Here is a 14,863-nt window from a genome sequence, read left to right as displayed (position 1 = left end):
GGAGTGTCCAGAAATAAAGTAAGCGTGTGATATCCATGAAATTTTACTATAGGTCTGTAGCAAATGAAGTCTGAGATCCATTATGGACGATACCAAATGCTCTTGAATGGAAATCATGAGTGTCACCCTAAAGGAAGGAAAACGTTCTAGGTTTCTGGACTTTGAGAGTCAATCTTTTAAACATAACTAATCCTTCTAAATTAATCAGTATTTCAAAGCACTGAAAAACGGTGCAAAGGATAAGCCTCACCCTGGGAAAAACACCTTCGCAATCATGGTATCTCCCCTGCCAGGTGAGTATAGCACCGAAAAACAGATTGCATGAATCTTGGTGAAATTTCCTTACCCTATTCTAAAATGTATATATAAATGTTAAGCTCAAAAGACTAGCCTACGTGATCTTGAAAAGATGACACAGCACTAGACCTCTTGGTGACAGGACTAATTATAAAGGTACAATGACTCAGATGGAGCTGTATGACAAGGTTGTCAAAACAAATTGATATAATAAAATAAAAAGTAATGGAACAGAATAAAGAAGTGACTCACAGATAATTTCCCTTGGATAAATTCCCTGAGAACCCAACAATTGCCATCTTAGGACTACATCCAACAGAACTGAGTTCCTATTCGCTCATAAAATCAAGCAAGTTAAATTGTTTACAGCTTAGCTCTTTAAGTAGTCCAAAACTCAAAAATTCAAATGTCAATCAACAGCAGACCTGATTAATAAATTCTGGTCCATCCCTGTAATTACATATCATACATTTCATGTTACAACAATAATTAAAGAAATCATTACTGTACACAAAAAAAAATAAACAGGGATTTTACAGTTGAACAAGAAAAGACAGCCACATTCTCTCTTCACTAACATAAAGTTGAAAACTTGGAAAGAGCAGGGAATATGCTCAGAGGTCCTGTAAGTGGGCATCTACGAGGGGTCATGATAGGCCTCTTCAGGATACCCTTTTCTTATGTGGAGGTTAGGCCAGGAAACTTGCTTTTTGAAGATTCACTGAGCGCCATGTACACCTGTGTATACCACAATAGAGAAACTATGGCATAACAGAGAGTCAAGAGTGTCACAGTAATTAAATCACAATGCAGGAAAACTGCCTTTGCCTTGGATGGGAAATGGATTTTTCTAGCCTCACGTTAAAAAACAAACCCTTTTTCTTGCTGGGCTTTGTTTCTCCTTAGACAGTTTTCAATAACAAATATTGGAGAGGCTTGCTTTGAAAGAGAGAGATTGTAGCACAGGGCAGGAGATGGATGGTGTGAGAATAATTGTGCAGAAAGAGACAAGAGGCCAGCTAGAAGTAATGGTTCAGAGATAGAAATCACAGGAACTGAAGTTTAATTATCTATAGGACGAGGGAAAGGAAAGATAAAAGAGATTCCAAAGTTTCTAGCGTGATAGATTTGGATGGTTATATGGTAGTCACACTGGGTCATGGGGGGGGGGAGTTTAGCTTGAGTTATTAGATCCTTGTTTGTTTTTCTGCTGCCTAAAATATGGATCTGGAGCCTGGTTTTAAAAAAAAAATTAACATTGGAAGCAGTAGTTTGAGTCTCACCAAGTGTAAGTATCTGGGTAGGTCTTGACCCAGATACAATGATCTATCTTTAAAAGAAATTTCTTATTTTTATGAAAATTGTCCATTTTCAGATTTCCTTTCATTTTAGTTTCTAGAATCAGGGCTGGCCTATTCAAACATTCAACAAGTAAGATCACAGCTGACTTTTATTTGTGTGTAAAATGGATTGAATACATCTCTAAATTCTTTGATGTTCTTTCCCCTTGAATCTGAGAAACTTCCAAAACAGACAAAATAAATATTCCAAAATCAATAATGTTTCTAGTTTCAGGCTCTAAGAAAGGAGCTGTGTCTACTTCCTGTCTCCAGTCTCCAGTCTCCTGGACCACCAGGTTTGAGAGGTTTGATTATTCCAAAAAATGCTTGGCTATTCCAAGGCCACCATGTTGGAGAGGCTCCTCTCCGAAGCTCTGGTTGACAATCCCAGTTGGACTGACCCAGACTTCCAGCCATCCCTGATAAAGTCAGAATGTGAGTGAAACCGTGCCTTCTCTGTTCTCAGTTGTGCCTGTCTGCCAAGTGCACATCCCTGGGAGACCCCAACCAACGCCATAGAGACAGAAGCGTGGCCCAGCAAAGGCTCACTACCTCTTGCCATCCACACGAGGATATAAAATAGGGTTGTAGTAAGCCACTAGACTTGGGGATACTTTGCTAAATAATAATAGTTAGGACAATGTGTGTGTGTGTGTGTGTGTGTGTGTGTGTGTGTGTGTGTGTGTGTTTTCTGTACTGGATATTGTTCTGAGAGCCAGAAGATTGCAATACAGTCTCCAGGTAATAAAAAAAAATCCAAACAAACTATATTTTACTAACAAAGAAAATTGCCTAAGTGTTTATCAAGCATCTTATACAAATCTGTAAATATTTCATTAATTATCATGTTTTTCTTCAAGATATTCATTTTCTAGGATATTATTATATCTGGTCCACACTCCTGATATTCCCATGTAAAGTTAAGAACATGATAATTTAACATCATTTTTCTTACACTGTAAAGGATTTCTGATACAATTTCCATTATAAGAGATTCCATATAATATTGTTTTCTGGTTCAGATATGAGTGACAAATTTGGTTTGCAAAACACAAACAGTGGGGATTGTTTTTAATACTTGCAGCAACAATTTTCCTACCTAGGAAATAGATACCAAAAGACAAAAAGCATGATAATTACCAATGCATAAAATGGAAAGTTAAGGATAAGACATAGATGATTTTGGATTCTGATAAATGGTATTAAGTAAGCAAAAACAGAAAAACTAGCTATTGTTTTTGATGCTCGGAATATAAATTAGACACTTGCACATAGAACAGTGTTATTCTGGGACTGAGGAGACAGCTCAGCTGCTAAAACACTTACCATGAAGTGAGAGAAGCAGACAGGGCTCAGAGCCTCCTGTACATGCCAGTTGGCCCTGGCAGCCTGCCTGTAAATCCAACCTCAGAAGGTAGAAACAGGCGATTCTGGGAGAAAGCAGATCAGTGAGACTAGACTATTGTCAGTGAACTCTGTGTTTGATTAGGAGACATTGCCTCAGTAAACCAGAATTTATACCAATGTATCAGAAAGAGACTTATTTTTACATCAACATGCAAAATCTTGTACCAATGAATTTAGGTTGATATGTACAAACTATAATAAAAATATCTTAGATATAAAACCATAGATCCTCATAAAAGTTGCCAAATACATTTAAACTAGACATTATGCATATAATCTTACCTATGGTTTTAATACCTGTTTCATGATTGTGTTTACTGTATATTATTTATAAAAATGGCCTTTTTAAAAGAGGGAACAGTTTGGGGTTGGCCTGGTGCTATGTATTTTAATGTTAATTACTGCCCCCTCCCCCCCCCGAGATCTTGTCCCTGCTCAGACAAGCACATTCTCACATACACCTGTCCTTGTTGTGTAAACCTTGCTCCACCTAATGTAAAGCTGATTGGTTGATAAAAAATGCTGAAGACTGGGATTTGGCAGAAGAAAGGGAGGTGAGGTTTGGGGTTCACAGGCTGGGGTTAAGGAACCATGACTGAAGAAGAGAAGACAGGATCAGAGAAGAAGGAAACGGAAGAGAAGGAACTGGTGCTGTGGGTTAGCATGGGAAAGGAGCACATGGCTGGATCAGCGTGGGTGGAGGAGGGAGAGGACATTCATAAGGATTTTGGGAGCATGGATGGGTGGTAGCTTGAGATTGGGGCTGGGAGGTAGGTTAGTTTAGAGGGTTAATACTGCAATGCCCCCAGGCAAAGACTATTTTATATTTTTTTATAAAAGCAGATCCTTCCTCAAAAATAAAGTGAGAGATCAAGGAGGGGTCCTGACATCAACTTCGGGTCTTTGTAGAAAGACCCGCATGTGTGCGTGTCTACACAGTTGAGAACAAGCATATACACACAGATGTATTCTTGGTATTTTCCAGTAATACTTATTCATAAATTCCCACATGATTTCCACATATTTGGTTTTGATGCTTAAGTGTTAGGGAAAAGAAACTCATGACAAATATGTTGGATGCCATCCCTTATTTTAGACACTTTAATGATCTGTCCTCAAAAGGAATCTTTGAAATTGGCATTTGCATTCTCATTTTATAAGTAAGGAGATGCAGGTTCAAAAATGCCGTTAATATTAGGCACAATGCATACAATCATATAATAATGTTGTATATATATATATATAGGCATCTGTTAACACATTCAAAACATATTGTATGTATATGATATATGCCTTTGTACTGTGCATTTGCACAATATATGTTATAAAGTATATTCTAGTATCATTTTATGGTATAGATAAATTATAAATATTGTATTACATATAGAGCACACTTAATCTGTTATATGTTTACTGTAATATGATGTACATGCTTTTATCTTGGGGAATACATATATCAGACCCTGATCCTTCTGTTTTGTATACTAGGACAAAGGCACTTTGCTACCTTCTCGGATGCATTGCTACTCAACACAGTACAACACCCTAAAATACCTTTCTAATTCTCCACATGTTTGTGTGCATGTTAGGTAAGCCAGCTGGTGATGCGTTTAAGAACAACCCATATTGAATGAAGAGTAATTACGTTAGGCAGTTTTGCTGTAGATAGAACAGACAACATATTTCCAGTCCGGGGTTTCAAAGGAAGCCTGTGCCATAACCATCCTGTGAATTTCAGTACTCATTTTTCTTCACATGATCAGCCATGGTGAGTTGTCAGCTGACAAAAGCTAAGAGGATCACCATGATGTGAGTTGGAGAATCAAGACCAATGCCGAACTGAGGTACGAGTCTGTCTTTCCGTTCTCTTGACCACACCTTATCAAGCCAGGATGCAATGAACTCGATTGGCATTTATCAGATATTGATAAAGAAGTTTGTGCAAGACCTTCCGTCATATCGCTCTCAGAAGGAAATCACCCATCCGGGAATATGGATCCAGGATTGAGAGGCACCTCTACATCAGGCAATGATAACATGCTACGCTCCACTTAAAGCATTTTATTAGCTTCATGGGCATTTTTATCAGCTGCATCTGGACCCTGACTACATCTCAGTTCAGCTGAACCCCTTAGTCCCATCTGTATTGTGATGCTCCCACTTACTTTTCTCTGCAGATATTCACATTTGTTGAAGAATCTAAGGCATTTCTTGGGAACCTCAAAATAGTAAGTAAATAAAACATTGCCTTAAGCTAGTGTTTTAATTGTATACAATATGTAGATAGGACCAACCCCAGGGGATGGAAATAGTTACTACCCACGAGACCCCTGAGCTCAGTCAAGAGAAAAATGCAAGGGACATCTGAGCTCAGTCGAGAGAGGCCGAAGGCAGCATCCCAAACAGAGCCCAGAGAATCAGCAAGTCCTTTGGGAGATGGAGTCGGGTACAAAGTGGGCGTCATGGTTAGTCTGGCACCATAGAAACTAGAAGATAATTGCTATTTTCCTTCCGTTCTAGTCCCAAGACAGTATCTGATCCTACAGACCAGTTCCTGGGAGTGTCAGTAAAGGAGGTAGCATGGGCCAATTACATGCTTATGCTTTCCTTGTGGTGGTGCAAACATTGTAAAACATCCTAAGATATGAAACAGCCACACAGTGATATGTTTGCATGCTATGAATCAGATAGATCTACATACATAGCGTCATATGAAGATGTGACTATAGAATTAAAGCAAACACACAATTCAAAACAATTTAATCAAAACTTGTACCTCAGACACGACTACCAGATTTAGAGAAAAGCAAGAAAATGCCACATCTAGTTCACATGCATAGATCCAGGCTTGGGAGGGGGAGAAGATTGCCAATGGCAGCAGCAGCTTCTGTCAATGTGTGAGCAGTTGCATCTGTCCCTGATTAGCAATGACTATTCTTGTGAGTTGATTTTTTGTCTTATGAGTGATTAATTTAAACTATCAGAGTCTGTCACTCAAGGGGGGGATCAGGAGTGAACAGAAGGTCATGCCTCACACTGAACTGCGCTCAGTAGTCCCATGTGGTCAAATAGTAGGGATCTGATATGCATTTAATGGGGTAACTTTTCAAGCCTCTCTTTCTCTCTCTCCCCGTGTGTGTGTGTTTGTGTGTGTGTGTGTGTGTGTGTGTGTGTGTGTGTACACGCATGCACACTGTGCAATGAAGGGTATATTGTATATGTATTTGTTCGTGTGCTTACATCTCTGTGTGGAAGCCAAATGTTGCCATTGGGTGTCTTCTTCTAGAGGTATCCATCTTATTTCTTGACACAAAGTCTCACATTGAACCTGGAGACCACTGATCAGCTAGGCTTTCTGGTCAGTGAGCCCAAAGATCTTCCTGTCTCTGCAGTATGAGTGTTTGAAATACAGATGTTCACTGCTGTGCCCAGCTTTTGTGAGGTTCTTGGGTATTTAAACCAAGGTTGTGTGACAAGTATTTAATCAAGTGGTCTGTCTTCCTGCCCTTTAGGTCTGGAACCTTTGAAGAGCTGCAAGAAATCCAAAAGTCAAGCTTTTCTGAAGAATTGTCTACTTTCAAGACAAAGGGAGAAAGCTTACAGGAAAACAACACTGATTAAGGAACTCTTGCTTGTAAAGGTCTTCATTAGCAAAGGCTTTCTCCTGTTTGGAGACTATTTATCCCAAGGTTCAGTCATTAGAGTTCCCAAAGAGATGTAGAGATGTCATTGACCCATTCTGGTAGATAATAGTGTTGGACCACTTTGAATTACCAGTAGAGTGAAGATTGTCATACCCAGGCAGCAACACAATTTGACTTCATTCATAAAACAATGGGAAACCCACACTCTTCAATTCTGCCATGTCTACTGTGGAAATCTAACTCTTGGGCCCAAAGATTTAAGACTTTGAGTTCAAAAGGTTTGTTTTCATTACTACAGTAATTTGTACAATTCCTCATTGGAGAAAATTCCATACATATTCTCAATTTATGTCATGTAAAGAAACACAGCAAACCAAAGCCCTACCTACCTGCGTTATCAGCTGCACTCAGAAGGATCCCTTGGTGTATCTGTGGGGTTCTTCAGGATGGGGGTCTTATTTGTATAATCTGCAAAATGAAGAAATTGGCTCAGATTATATCCAACGATCCCTTTGCCTTAAAAACCCTGGTAATCTCAGGATCACCCATAATATGTGCCTCAGCTCATCCTATTTTGAACATCAAAACAATAATCAGGGCCAAATTTGAAGGAAGGGAGAGCAGCATCTTCCCAGAGCAGACGGACAGATGCAGAACACTGAGTGGGAGGAAGAAATGGGGTAAGAGCAGAAGGGAAGCAATTATTTAAGATATCATGTTTCCGTCTTCCACCAAGATGGAAACTTTCTAAAGACAACAAATTTCAACAGATAGGAAAAATAAGACACTTCTGCGTTATTACTCATTTCAGTATAATAGAAACCTAGTGTTGAGTGAAAACAGAAACATGACTTTCATAGACAGAAGCAATCTTCATCACTGGCTGAAGAAAGGATGTGGGTCTAGATGCCAGCATCTTGAACTGCAAGCTACTCCCTGCTCCAAAGTGTTCTGAATACACTTGACTTTCAGGGTACTCAGTGTTTGTCCCTTCTCCACATCTAGAATAGAACTCTAAGACAAGGATTGAGCTCAGCACTGAGTTGAGCATTATATACCAACCCCCAACACACACACAGACACACACACACACAGACATACACACTCATACACAAGTCCTCTCAGCACTGGTGAAAGCAGCCATCTTTTGTAAAAGAGCTGTTAAGATGTAATTAACCCAAAACTGAGATGAAATCATTATCCGGAGGCAGAGGACACTGACTACAGAACAGAACCAGTGTGATTTCAAGCCGGCTAGTAAAACCATTCAGCCATAAGTGAAGTAGTGGTAGAGTTCCGGGAGCAACAGGAAGCAAGTGAAAGTTCTTAACTGCTATAGCTGATACCTTGGTTTCAGACCTTTGGCCTCAGGGCTGTGAGAGAATGAGGTTCCTGAGATGTCTAGCAACCACAGCAAACCAAAGAAAATGCCTAGCCAATTTCTGAGAGAGCAAGAGACAAAATGAATAGGGGGGATGGGAAAGTGAGAAAACAAAGAAAAGAAACCAGTTAATATGGTTATCTAGCAATGGAAGTGGACAGTAGGAGCATAGAGTTGCTGGGTATAGCCTGTGTTTGTCCTGAAAGCCAGCATAGACTATATACATCAGAGTTGGATCTGATGATCAAGAAACTGGGATAATATACACCTTCTTCAGCTTAGGGGCTACTTTTCAAATTTGGGTTAATCTCCCAGCACTTTCATCCACTGCACAAAGAGTTAAGTCCATTTTAGCAGTGGAGGGCATTCCCATACACAGAAGGCAGGTACAGACAACTGGAGAGCTGGCCACCGCAGCATGCTTCATGTTACCTTGAATACAGTTTCATAAAGATGGGTCTCCATTAAAAGAGGCCAATTGAAATGAGCTGTTAGTCATTTTGGATGTCCACAATTGCTTGTGAGGATCACAGAATACACAGGACCACTCAGAGGAATGGAGTTGGTCACAGGGCACGAGGAGAGCGTGCAGGACCTCTCAGGAGAACAGCCTGGGTCACAGGGTTTGGAGAAGAAGCGCCCAGAGGCAGCAACTTTGGCAAAGTTTGCAGGAGGAAAAATAATAATAACAAATCAGACATGTAGTTCAATTGAGGGCTGGCAAATCCAGAAGATTTTAGCTGGCACCAAGATAGAGGAACAGTCTCTAGTTGGTCGGTCGTCTGATACCCAGTCCTGAGGAATTTCGTGTCCATGGATAGTGGCCTGAGTAGGACAGAGCAATGAAAGGGAACTGTGGGTGGAGATGTGAGCCACTGGCCAAGAAGGGGAATTGGTTTTTATGCCAGACCTCGATCCTGGTTCTAGGTAAGGTTTTTGTTTGTTTGTTTGTTTGTTTGTTCTTTTGACTGTATGCTTTCATCTTACTTTTTGAAAGATCTGGGTATTAGGCCCAGGGCTTCATAGGAGACAATTACTCTACTCAGTCCTATTTTTAGTTTTTAAATTTAGTTTATTTTATTTGGGAGATCTCCAACATTTTTTCCTATTTATTTTGAAATGGGATCTCACAAAAGTATATAAACTAGAGTTGACTTCACTGTAGCCCTGGCAAGCATAACTCATGCTCTTCCTGCCTCAGCACCACAAGCAGGTTGGCTTACAGGCCTGCACCACATACTACTGAAAGCCACAATATTCACTCAGATGATTTAACTGAGATAAATGCAAGAACCAGTCAAACATATAGACAGCCTGAGCAACTAAGAAAGTGTCAAGTTTGCAGCTTCTCCAACGTGGCTTCAGTGCTCTCCCAACCAAAACCCCAGCAACCCGCCACATGGACAGCAACAAATCAGTTCTAATTTTTATGAACAGCAACAACAACAAAAAACAAAAACAAACAAATCACAATACAGTACCAGAGAACATAGTTGGATGGCCGGCATTATTCAGTTTCAGAATTTACTACAAAGTTATAGGAATCCATCCAGAGTGACATTACCGAAGGGGTAGATAAATGGATCATTGTCGTAGAATACATAGGGAGAAATGGACCCACATACATACAATCACCTGATCTTTGGTAAAAGAGTAGAGACTATAATGCAGTGGAGAACAGAGAGTCTTTTCATCTGCACGGAGAGACATGGGTGTGGAACTAGACACAGAATGTGTCAGTCTGGAAGTGTTAACTTCACATAGACCACAGGCTTAAACACACAATGCAGAAGTGTCAGACTCTAAGAAGACAATGAAGAAGAAACGCTGATAGCCTTGGAATCGACGATGTCTTTTTAGACATGACAACACGTGTCTAAATTGGGACCTGGCTCAAACTGAGAAGTTTTGCTCTGCAAAGGGCACCGTCAAAAAGATGTTTCCAAGACCTTCACAGGTAGCTCAACAGACGAGATTCTCAGACGGCAAACCAAGTGTGGGAAGAGGCTCTGCATCTTAGGTCAAAGGGGGATGCAAATAAAGATGGTGATGAGGTATTGCCCCATACTGTTAGATTCCCTTAAGCCAACAACGATGACCATTTCAGATGCCTGTGGGGCTGTGGAGAAAGGAGACGGTTGCTTACTGCTGCTGACAATGTGAAACGGCATTGCCATTTTGCACGACATAGCAGTGCAAAATTCTCCTTTAGGAAAAGAAGAATTAATAAGCAGAACAAAAAGGAATTAGGGAGCCATGAAAGTACTCTGAAAAAAATGACGATGATAGCTATATTAGTTGAAATTCCTAGACTGTGCACCCCCAAGAATGAGCCCAAAATTTAAACTACAAGGGTCGGACCGTAGCGATGTGTGGGTGTGTGCACCTCATTCATGAAAATGTATCATTCTTCTAGAAAACGTTGACAATGGAGGGGGGTGTGCATGTGCACAGGCGGGGCTATGGGTGAATCTCTACTCCTTCTTCCAATGTTGCTACAAGCCGTAAACTTAGCACTCTCTAAAAGGAAGGGAAAAATTGATGACAGGCAAGGAGATGTGGGTAAGATATCAACAAAGTTCACTCCAAGAGAATCCCATTTTGACACAACACAGCAAAAAACAAAAACAAAAACAAAACAACAACAAAAAACAAACAAACAAACAAACCGCTAAGCTGCCATTTTGAAGTGTGAACCCTTCTGACCATCCACTAAAAATCTCTTCAGGATCTAAAATAATTATTCAATATTATTCTTCTCTGTACCTTCCCATTAACCAAAACATATAAAAATATTTATTCATGTATTGGCTTATTCCAGTCTACACATTTGTCCCAGAGATTGGCTTCTCGGTACGGAATGAGTAAAAGACACAGAATATCATTTCCCTGTAGACTCTACATTCTTCATCATTAGGATGAATGAGAGATGACAAAGAGCCAACAGCAATTGGTTGTTGATTTAAAAGTCAAAGTCTTCCCATCTGGGGTAACAAAGTAATGACAAACAGTGCTATGAAGAGCCTATTTCAACATCAGATAGTGACAGCACATTTCCCAGGCACCCTTTCACTGCCTGGCCTGGCAGAAATCATTTGAGACCTGCCTTGAGGATGCCACTCATGCTGCCACCATCCACAAATCTGTGTCGCAAGAGGATGTGTACTCTGCAACACAGAACGTGGAGGCGACAGATTCTGCCTGGGATTACGCTAAGGGGCCGCTCTACATAAATTAATAATCAAACATTAACCCGAGTTTCAAAGGGCGCTGGAGGTCTCTCTCTTAAAAGGGGGAAGTCACTCCCTGGTGGTTGGGAAACGGCCCTCCTAGGCCTTTCAGCGACACCATGACACTTAGTAATATCTGGTTTATCTTTTCATTTTTACGCTTTCGTCTCCCCTCATCCCTTATTGTTTTTTCTATAGCGATATTTATTCTCTCTGTTACGCCTCCATGTCGTGCATGGTGGCTCAGAGAGGCTCAGAGCCCTCTAGAAAGGTAACCAGGTCATCCCTTCTTCTCAAAAGTGCCCAGGTAATGGGCATTTCTTCCCCGTCACTAGGCAAAGACTACAGGCACTGTTCACAGAGGGCTGTGACAATGAGGAAAAAATGAGCCAAAGAAATTTTCAAGCAATAGAGAAGCCCAGAAAATTTCATCACCGAGAGGCATATTAAGTGTTACATCTGAAAATCTACGGGAAATCTGGGTACACCCCACAGTTAAATGAATCATTTTATTTAGCCCTTAAATATTGCTTTACAAAGCTTTTAAAACAGCTTTTTCCCCCATTGTTTTTCCTCTAAATAGTTTGTTTGAAAGAAAGTTTGCTGTTAAAATAAGAGTGAGAGTTGTGTATCTGTGTGTGTCTGTCTGTGTCTGCATGTTCACATGTGTCTGTGTGTACCTGTGTGTGTCTGTGCTTGTGTGTCTGTGCATCTATGTCTCTCTGTGTGAAGCTATTTGTATCTCTGTGTGTCTCCGTAAAGATTATTGTATTGTTTTTCTTTCTTTGAGAATTTGCTTTTCAAATATATTTCAATCCATAAGGAAAATTTTATTTTTAATAGTTAACATAAAGCATTCCTACTTTAAGTCTACATTTGACACAAGCCAACTAAAAAAATAAAAAATAAAGCTAAGACACAATTTTACTCATTTAATATTAAGATATGGTTGTTCTTCTCTTTGATTCTTTCTGAATTTCACAGAGGGGGCCCTGAGGACTTGGGGCCCATTCTCCCAAGCACTGCAGCGGGTTCAGGGGCTGGTCCAGCAATTCCAATCTCACTCCCTCAGGCTGGCTCACCCAAGCCCCCACCACCATGACTCCACTGTGCTGCCCAGGTAAGGTACAGTCCCCCCCACATCGGGTTCTTCAAATGGCAGGACCCACTCTCCAGAAGCTCCTGTGAGTGTGGAGCCTGCACCTCTCCTGGGTGGCACAGTGGAGCTGACCTGGTGGCAAGGGCGCAGGTGAGCTGACCCTGAGGGCGAGCGTGGGACAGCAGAGCTCACCGCTGTCAGTAAGATGGCCCAAACTTCTGCCAGTGAGGGGTGGGGCCAGTTCTGCACTGCCCTTGGCCAGACACGCCCTCAGTGGCAGGAAAGCCTGGGACCTCACCATGGCCCCAGGTGGCAGGGCTGGCTACTCACACCAGGCCATTCCTCTCCATAATTCTCCAACTGATCCACCTCTCTCTCTCACCCGTCTCTTCACCACACGGCTGCACATTGTAGTGGCTATAGCTGCAGGTGGGTCTCCTGGTTGGTGGGCCTGTAGATGAGCTGCTCTGCCAGCGCACTGCCTGTCCTGGTGGCAAGCAGGACTCTAGGTGTCCACAGCCAGCCCACGTGGCCTGGAGGCAGGCTGGGCTCTGTGTGGTCCTCTGCCCTCGCACAGAGAGGCAGGGCAGCCTCTGTCTGGCTACAGCTTACCCAGTCTCTGCTGTGTGTTTCTTAAAACTGATCAATGAGATGGATAAGAGGGAAAAACTCCTGTCTGTTGAATGTAATCCAGGCTATTTGGTCATAAATTAACACTTGTGAACTCCACATTTAAATAAGTCTTATATTTTAGATAAGATCTCTTAAAAAATAAAATATGGGAATGTGCTATCTTTTATTTACTTTTTGAGACTTTCACACATGAGCACTAGATTTCCTTCTTTCCCCTCCAACTCCTAGCAAGGCCCCCACTCCCTCACAAATTCATGAATTCATGACCTCTTCTTACTACACACACAAACACACACACACACACACACACACACACACACACACACACACACCTTGCTAAGTCCAATCACCATTGCTCTTACATATACATGCTTGGGGCTGATAACTGACCAGTTGATTTGTTGCTAGAGAAAGACCGATTCTCCATCTACAGGAAGTCACCGATTGTCTGTAGACCTTCTTCTAGGGTTGGGGACCTTGTGGGATTTACCCCATTCACACTGGCATGTCAACTGGTGTTGTTATTGTGCAGGTGATGTTTAGGCGACCATACTGTTGAGATTTCATGGGAGCAGCTTCCCCGTCATGTACAGAAGACACGATCTTGCTGCAGACAGCCTGGTCCTCGGGCTCCTGCAGTCTTTCCACACCCTCTTCCGCAACGTTCCCTGGGCCTGAGGTGCGGGAGTTGTGTTGCAGCTGTATTACCAATGCTGCACACTCTAGGGTCAGTGGCTCTCTACATTGGGAACCGTGGAGGATTTAGACTCCATTACAAAATCCTCCCATCTTTCTTACTTTCCTGCCACTGCTCTGTAAGGTTATTGTCCTCACTTTACTCATGCTCGTAGTTCTGGGCTGGTTTTCAAAGAGGGAGAAGGTCCTACGAGCTCCTGATAGCTCTATAGCAGAGACAAACTGCTTCATGCTCCCATTCGTCCTAAAAGGGATGGAGGAAGCCAGCACTCGAGACATTTTTTTTTTTTTCCTAAAATGCTAACGCCCCTACCCTGTTGTTTGGGACTGGGATTTCAACTTCGACTGAAGTTCAGCAGCACGGCACGTGCTTTCTCAGAGGCGGGAGGCTGGTTTTTCACTCCATGAAGATGCAGATGTAATGCACCACTGTGCACAATGGGGTTCTGAAATAAGAGAACATAGGTTATTGACCTTCCGTCCCAGGCTGATGCTGTATAGGATAGTGGAAAATAAGCACACGCAAGCAGTGTTGCCATTTAAGAAACCACTACGGAATCTTCCTAGGAGAGCTAGCACCTTCTTCCTGCTCCGGCAGAACTGGCTGCTTAAAAAAAAAAATCCATACCAGACTTTTGGCTGTTGTTTTTAAGTTTATTTACCTCAAAGCCAGCATCTCTATAAGGTCAAAATAGGAAACACACCAAGAAGCCAGGGAGAAGACCAGTTACACAGGGTCTTTCCAGCACTGACCTCGGCAACTGGCTTGGCGGGGCACCTGCCACTGTGCTGCTGTTCTCAGGAGGAAGGCAGGTCTGTCTTCCCTCAGCCTCTGGGGTCTTCTCCCCGTCTTGATGTAAGCTGTAAGCCGTACACACATAGAGAGAGCTAGCTTCTAAGTTGATGTCAGGTGGGTTGAGCAAACGGTGAGCTGGAAACACAGAGCTAGGATACCGTGTCCACGAAAGAATACATTTCCCTTTCGGTGGCCCTCCACGCACACAGAAGGTCATGCTCAGGTTTTCTCATTAAAACGGAAATGCTTGCTCCTCACTTCCGTACTTTGTGGTTTGTGTGACTTCGTTCTCCAAGAAAGCTTTAGAGGCGGGAAATAGGAATACAAAAGGGAGAACATC

The 14,863-nt window shown here is 41.9% G+C and overlaps 1 long non-coding RNA gene across 1 annotated transcript; it reads right to left on the bottom strand.

Annotated features, from left to right (window-relative positions):
- Window positions 1–2,963: 2,963 nt before the first annotated feature.
- On the bottom strand, window positions 2,964–12,907 carry LOC132649154 (uncharacterized). Its single transcript, XR_009587580.1, has 3 exons — window positions 12,781–12,907; window positions 7,078–7,156; window positions 2,964–3,067 (listed from the first exon to the last, which is right to left on the bottom strand). It is a non-coding gene; the product is annotated as an uncharacterized LOC132649154 (long non-coding RNA).
- Between the last annotated feature and the right edge of the window lie 1,956 nt (window positions 12,908–14,863).

The sequence above is a fragment of the Meriones unguiculatus genome, chromosome 19 (genome assembly GCF_030254825.1).
Source record: "Meriones unguiculatus strain TT.TT164.6M chromosome 19, Bangor_MerUng_6.1, whole genome shotgun sequence".
In the NCBI taxonomy this organism is placed as follows: domain Eukaryota; kingdom Metazoa; phylum Chordata; class Mammalia; order Rodentia; family Muridae; genus Meriones; species Meriones unguiculatus.
This window is presented reverse-complemented; position numbering and strand designations above follow the sequence as displayed.